A 6932-nucleotide genomic window follows, 5' to 3' on the forward strand; every position below is an offset into this window, starting at 1 on the left:
CTCCCCGGACTGGAATGCTGTTCCTCTGAGTCCACAGAGTAAACTGAGGTTTCAGGACTCTGCTCGAATGTTATGTCCTCAGTGGAGCCCACCCAGAAATACTTTCTCCCTCCCTCACTCCCCATGCCTCCCCCACAAGATACACCACACATACACACACACACACGCTCATGTGTGCTCCATGCCTCTCCAGTCACACAACCTCCACGGACTGGGAGGGCAGAGCCTACGCAGCGATCGTGTTTGCCTGAGGGCTGTTAGCACAGTCCTGGCACCCCATGGGCGTTCCATAAGGTGAAAGGAACCTAGACCCTGCCCAACCAGCAGTACCAGGCTCACATGCTACCTTTCCCAAGTCTTGTCGGACGCCTGACAGGAGAGATTGTTGCCACCTAATCCCCCAAGTCTGTGCCCTATATTGTCTGTAAACTGGGTACTTGTTTCTTCCTGAACTCTTTGGTATTTTCTAGAATTTTAAAAATGTACTCTACTAGTAGAGAAGCCACATCTTTTACTCCCTTCCCCCCCCCCCCCGCCCCACCAGACTTTGACTTTGTTTAGGAGACATTGTTGACTAATTAATTTATCTATTGGTCCTTGAAGAGATCAGCAAGACATAGAAATCTCTTAGTTCATAGAGAAAAATTAGCCTAAAGGCTGACTCCATCTGTCCCTCTCTCAGAAGCCCAGGGTTTCCGTAAGAGCAGCAAATGCTGTGTATTGGGAAGTTGCAGGGCAGCGGTGGGCTGATGGGATGAGAGGCCCTGGCCTGGGCCCTCGCCACCTTCCCTCCCATCTGTCCTCCTCCGTCTGTCCTCCTGCTTGGCTCCTCTCCAGGCGGGGCTCTGTTTCCCTTCCCACAGCCAGAGAAATCAGAGGCATCCCCAGATTTCTATAGAAGTCCTCTCTGGTTTTCCAGGAGTAACCCTTTTGGGGTCCCGTTCTCTGCTGTTCCGATAGCACTTCATCAACGGGGCTCGTAGCTCTAATGACGTACCATGGCTGTGACCCATAGTGGGGGGAGGGGACACACTTCTTTCAAAGTGACCTGGGAGAAACTTTTCTCAGCCTCCGCATTTCGGAAATTCTAAAATGCAGATCTGTGGAAGGAGAAGGTTGCGTAGAAAAACTTTCCCTTCGCTTCCACCTGCCAGTTCTTTTTTTATCACCAGCTTCCTGAAGAGTCCAGTTGTCTGGGGGCCTTTGGCCAGGATGGTGGTGTGCTGGACGGTGTCCCTGGGCTGCTGGCTGGAATGGCATCAAAACGGCTTCAGGGTCGGAGCGCGCTCATGGGAAAGCAGCGGGTGTCTCTACCTATCACCCCCCCTCCACCTCATGGGATGAACCCAGTTCTTCTTCCCACTGCCACTTGCCACAAACTACCTCTCAAAGACCTTGGTAGTGGGACCATAATGTATTCGTTGAGGGGAAGGAGATTCGAGTCAGACTGACATTGGAGAGGTTCCCACAGCCTCCCCTCCCCGGAACCTTCGCATCCAGGGCTGGAATGTCGGTGACACGGGAATCCACACGCACAGAGCGGCTCCGAGTCCAGGGATGGCCGGGAGTGAGGGGTCGGAGGGCAAGGCTGGGGCCAGTCACTGAAGAGGTGGACACACACGGGCCTAGACCAGCCTGAGAAAGCCAATGCTATGGCTAACAAGGGTGGGGCCCAGCTAGTCCAAGATCCTGGCAGCCTCTCCGAGGGGATGAGCAGGCAGCTGACTGCGTCTTGGGGTTTCAACAGCAGGTATTGAAACGCAAGCCTTGGTGTCTAGATTCAAGGGCAGGAAGAAAATGTTGCCTCTTAGACTGGGAATGCTGCATTATGGGGCAGGGGCTTGGTCTAAACAGAGTATTGCAAGGCGGATTGGTAATAGTGAGTCAGGATGCTGAAGTCAAGCCGTGCTTAGCAGCTGCAGCACTGCCTTGTCGGAGGGCAACAGGCGGAGGGCATCTCCTCCGCCTCCTTCTCCCGCCTGCAGCCAGGCCTGGCAGGCCCCAGGCGTGGGCAGGACTGACTTCAGCTGGGCCCTCCTCCTGCTAGACAATCAGCCCCTCAGAGACAGGGACCATGTCTGGCTAACTCTTCACTCAGCAAATGCCTGACGTCTAATAGGGGTTCACTCAGTGGGTGACCATGGTGTAAGTCCTTGGGGATCAGCTTCCTTCCTTCGGGTACCACTATTGCCAGAGACCCATCCGGGCCCTTCAAGCTCCAGCCTCTGGATTTGTTTTAACAGAAACCTATAATGTTTGCTATGTGCCAACAAATACCAACTAATTTAATCCTCAAACAACTCTTGGTAGACACTTTCAATTAGCCTGCTTTATAGATGAGGAAACTGAAGCACAGACCAGTCAAGTAGCTTAACCAAGGTCACACAAGGTAACGAGGGAGCAGTAGAGTCTGGATGTGAGGCAGGCATTCTGGCTCTAGAGCCCACGTTGACATGAAGGCAAGAGGACCCAGACCCATCGCTGTCCATGAACTGTGTGGTGTTGATCTCTGTGACTCTCCAGAAGCCATGCGCCACCCCTAGACACCTGCAGTCTGAGATGCTGGTAGTAGCTACCGGATGCAGAAACAAATCCCACTGCCTTTGAACATCTCTCAAACGCAAGTGAGACGCAGGTGGTGAAGCATCACCTTGTAGAAAAACTCCCTGGGGCCTTCTGGACTCTGCCGCCTATGAAAGGGCCAGCATCATGTGACTCTGCAGTCACACGGGCTCCTGTTCTTAGAAGAACCCCACATTTGGTTTAATGCTCTTCTGCTGCCATCTTGAAATCCCTAATTATTTTTGAACAAGGGCTGTGGGGTTTTTCTTTTGCACTGAGCCCTGAAAATTATGTAGCTGGTTCTGCCTGTGCTTGTATGTTGTCCATCAGATTCATCCTGGTTTCTTTTCTCTCACCCTCTCTCTCCTGCCCACAGAAATCACTCTTACAATCTCAGTGAATTTTTGTCATTCTTAGGTGTTAGGAGAGTGTACGGGTCAGCTCTAGTTCTTACAAATCTCTTACTTTATATTCCCCCTGAAGCCAATTCGGAATTGCTTTTTCACGAGATCTGAGGACTCTGACACTCACTCCACCCCTCCCACCCTCTCTCCACAGAGATGTCCTCCTCTCCCCGCTTCCTGCTGACCCAGGAGTGAGATGAAGGCAGTGAGGCTGGCGTGGATTGTCAGCAAAAAGAAGCCTCAATTAAAAGACAGCATCATGGTGTTAAAAGATACAATAAGCAATTAAAAATTGTAAGGGTTTATGTGAGCAAAAATTGATTAGAATTAGACAGTGCCAAACCGGAAGTGATTAGGAGCACTGCTCCGACGGGAACCAGGGAAAGACACGTGGAGAATTGCAGAAGCAAAGAAAAAAGATTATTTGATTGACTACAGCTTAAAGCCTAGTTGGCTCTTTGTGACTGGTTGTCCTTAGCATTTTGATTTCATAACCTTGAGACATTTATAGGTTTAGAGTTTTGTTTACATGGGCCGCCATGACGCTGGAGTCACCTCAGTCTAAGGGCCTTCTTGATGAATTAATTGAACAGTGGTCTAGGTTAAAAGAGATTTAAGAGACATATCAACTAAATTACTGTGCGGACTTTCTTTAGATTACAATTTGAATAAACCAATTGTAAAAAGATATGTTTTAGATAATCAGGAAATGCTGAATATGAACTGGGTATGAAATGATTTGAGGAATTATGCTTTATTTGGGGGGTATGAAAAAGGTATTGTGGTTACGTATGAAAATGCCCTTACTTCTTTTAGAGATGCACACTGAAGTATTTAGAAGGGTTATGACATGCTATCTGGGATTTGCTTTAAAATGTTTTAGAAAAAAGAAAGATAGGGTTGGAGAAGAAGAGAGATGAAATAAGCACGGCAAAGTACTGATGCTTGCTGACATTGGTGATGGCATTTCTTGTGCTCTTTTCTTTGTGTATGTTTGGAAGTTTTCATAATAAATAATTAAAGGTGAGAAGAAGAGGAAAAGAGAAAGAGCGTGCACCCATCCCAACCACAATGTTTCCTGAAGAGTAGAAGCAGATGTTAACTGCTGTTTGCTCCCGATGGCTTAGAGGAGTCTGGTCTCTCCATGAGCTGTGTTTTATGTGTGGACAGCACTGGACTCTGAGGTCTCCTCTGAATCATGACCTTCTTGAGCCGTTTCAGTGACAGTGGGAACAGGTACGCTGCACCCACTCTCCTGCCCGTTCCTCTATGCTCAATAGCTTGTGAGAATACCAAGGTCATGGGAGCCACAGAGGAGCAAACTCATGACCTTGACTTATTAATCTCCTTCCCCAATTTCATCGCATCCAAATCCTGTTCTTTCTCTGGACCTAATTCAAGGGCTGCATCCTAGGTGAAGCCTTCTGTAACTGCCTGGCCTATCCCAATTTCTTCTTCCTTATCTCCCATAGCAATTACAGTCCAGTACCTGCTATTTAACTACTTGGTCCTGAGTTGTTTTTGAATTATTTTGTGCAACCCATTTTTGTTTCCCCAAAAGATTGCAGTTTCCTGTGCGTTCTACTCTGACAGAGATCGGAGTGCTCTGAACAGATCTATTCCATGCTAAACACATTGTAGGCCATTCATCCCTATGTTCATTCATTTATTCCTCCAATACTGAGCCTCTGCTCTATGCTAGGCATGGAGCTACAGCTGGGGATTCAGTGTTGAATGAGATAGACCCAGTCTCTGACCTGGAGCTCTCTCTGTTCAGACAGGGAGGTGACGTTAAATAAACTAACTTTGTAACAAAGCAGATCACAGAAATGGTGTGAATGTTGTAAAAGCCTCACACATGGTGCGGTAGAATAGGAGACTGGCCTGGTCTAAAGAGCCAGGAAAGGCTCCCCTAAGGAAGTGACTTTAGGAAGGGGCTTGAAGGAAATGTAATAATTAGCCTGGCGAGGAGGTGGGAAGAGCATTCCAGGCAGAGCAAACAGCATGGAAAAAGCCCCCTGGGGGAAGGAGTTTGGCATTCCAAAAGGAATCCAGTTCTACTGACATGCAGAGCCCATGACTGAAAATAAGAATACTATAATTGAGATGAATTTCGAAGCACTTTGGAAGCTGGGTCCTGCTCATTATCAGAGATAGATTGCTGCAGTAATCGCCTCCAATTTTTTCTTGCCTCCCTGCATGCCTGCACGCTTTACAATGTGATTCTGCCCCTCTTCCCACCAAGCAGCAGAATCCGTTTCTCTGTTGAATCTGGACTTAGCTGTATGACCTCCTTTGGTGAACGCAGCAAGTGTGGCACAAGCAGAAGCTGTCCCTGGTGAGCACCCTTTGCCACCATGGGAACAATTCCTGGGCCTGCCTCCTTGAGGATGAGAAGAACTACAGGAAAAAAGGCTCTTGCTGTTCCCATTGTTCCGGCATTCTACTTGAGGCCCCAGGAATGTGAGTGAGGCCAGCCCAGACCAGAAAAACCACCCAACCAACCCACAAAATCATGAACTAGAAGATGGTTATCCTAAGTCACTAGGCTTTGAAGTAGTTTGTTATGAAGAGCTGACACATCATTCTTGTATCTTACACACTCTTATCATCTGACTCCTGTGTTGAAGGTATTTCTTAGGCATTAGGGTTACAATAATAAGTAAAAACTCCAAGGTTATAATCTAGTTAGGGAGACGTTTATCTGTATAAAGATTGGTAACAGAAGTTCAAAACGATAAATGCTTGGTCAGTTCTACCAATAGTGCTACGGGAATTGGGAGGAAGAAGAGATGCCCCAAAGCTTTCGGCAGGTTCCCGGGGTGCTTTGTCCCTGAGCGGCACCGAGAAGCCCTACCATGAAGGCAAGGGGGCAGGCACGCCGAGTCTTCCTGAGGCCGGGGCGAGGATGTCGCTACAAAGGAGGATGGAGACAAGAGCGCCCACACACCGAAAGAACAAGGGAAGAAACGGCAGGGCCGCGGCTTCAGCGGCGAGGGGGCTCGAGCGCGGATGCGTAAGGGTTACAACAGTGTGGAGCAGGGTGGAGGTGAGCCCGGGCCACGATGCCCTGTTGAAGGCTGGCTTGTGTGTCACTGAAGTCCTCGTGGAAGCCACTGAAGAAGAAGTCGTCCGTTCCACATGGGCAGAGTACGGGAAACAAAAAGACATCCACCTGAACCTGGACAGGTGTGCAGGATACCTGATGGGGTAACTCTAGTCGAGTATGGAATGTACAAGGAGGCCCAGGCTGCTCTGGGGGGACTCAATGGCCAGGATTTGATAAGACAGCTGATCAGCGTGGACTGGTGTTTTGTTTGGGGTCCACCCAAGGTTAAGAGGAGACATGGCCAAGGGCGCAGCAGGAGTCCAGCCTGGAGGCTTGGCTCACCGGTCCTCTGTGGGCCAGGCCTGCTCTCCAGAGACTCCATTTGACCAGGCAGCCTTGGAGAAACAGGGCTGGGGTGGAACTCACTGTTTATAATTAATCTCTTACCCCTATTGCTCAGTGTTTTGGGTTTTTTAAATTATTTTTTAAAGATTTCATTTATTTATTTTAACAGGGTAAGGGAGGGAGAAAGAGAGAGAAACGTCAATATGTGGTTGCCTCTTGCGTGCCCCCCCACCCCCCGCACCAGGGACCTGTCCCGCAACCCAGCCATGTGCCCTGACTGGGAATTGAACCAGTGACCTTTTGGTTCACAGGCTGGCTCTCAAGCCATTGAGCCATACCAGCCAGGACTGGTTTTTCTTTTTTTTTTTTTTCAGTTATGAATAAATGTCCCATTTTGTTAACAAACAAACAAACAACTAAATAAAAAGGAATGATCCCCAAAGCAGAGAAAATTTCTGCAGGAGCTGGAACTTCAACTTGGTCTTGAAGGGCACCGATTTCATCTATGGTAGCTGGAGACACACAGGGGTCAGATCTCCACAACAGGAGAAGGATGCAAACATGTCCTCAAA

At 48.7% G+C, this 6932-nt stretch overlaps 1 pseudogene; it reads left to right on the forward strand.

Moving 5' to 3' along the window:
- The first annotated feature begins 5323 nt into the window (after positions 1–5323).
- LOC123818314 lies at positions 5324–6401 on the forward strand (annotated as a pseudogene).
- Positions 6402–6932: the final 531 nt, after the last annotated feature.

The sequence above is a fragment of the Phyllostomus hastatus genome, unplaced genomic scaffold, assembly GCF_019186645.2.
Source record: "Phyllostomus hastatus isolate PE091 unplaced genomic scaffold, TTU_PhHast_1.1 phas_contig_283, whole genome shotgun sequence".
Classification (NCBI taxonomy): Eukaryota; Metazoa; Chordata; class Mammalia; order Chiroptera; family Phyllostomidae; genus Phyllostomus; species Phyllostomus hastatus.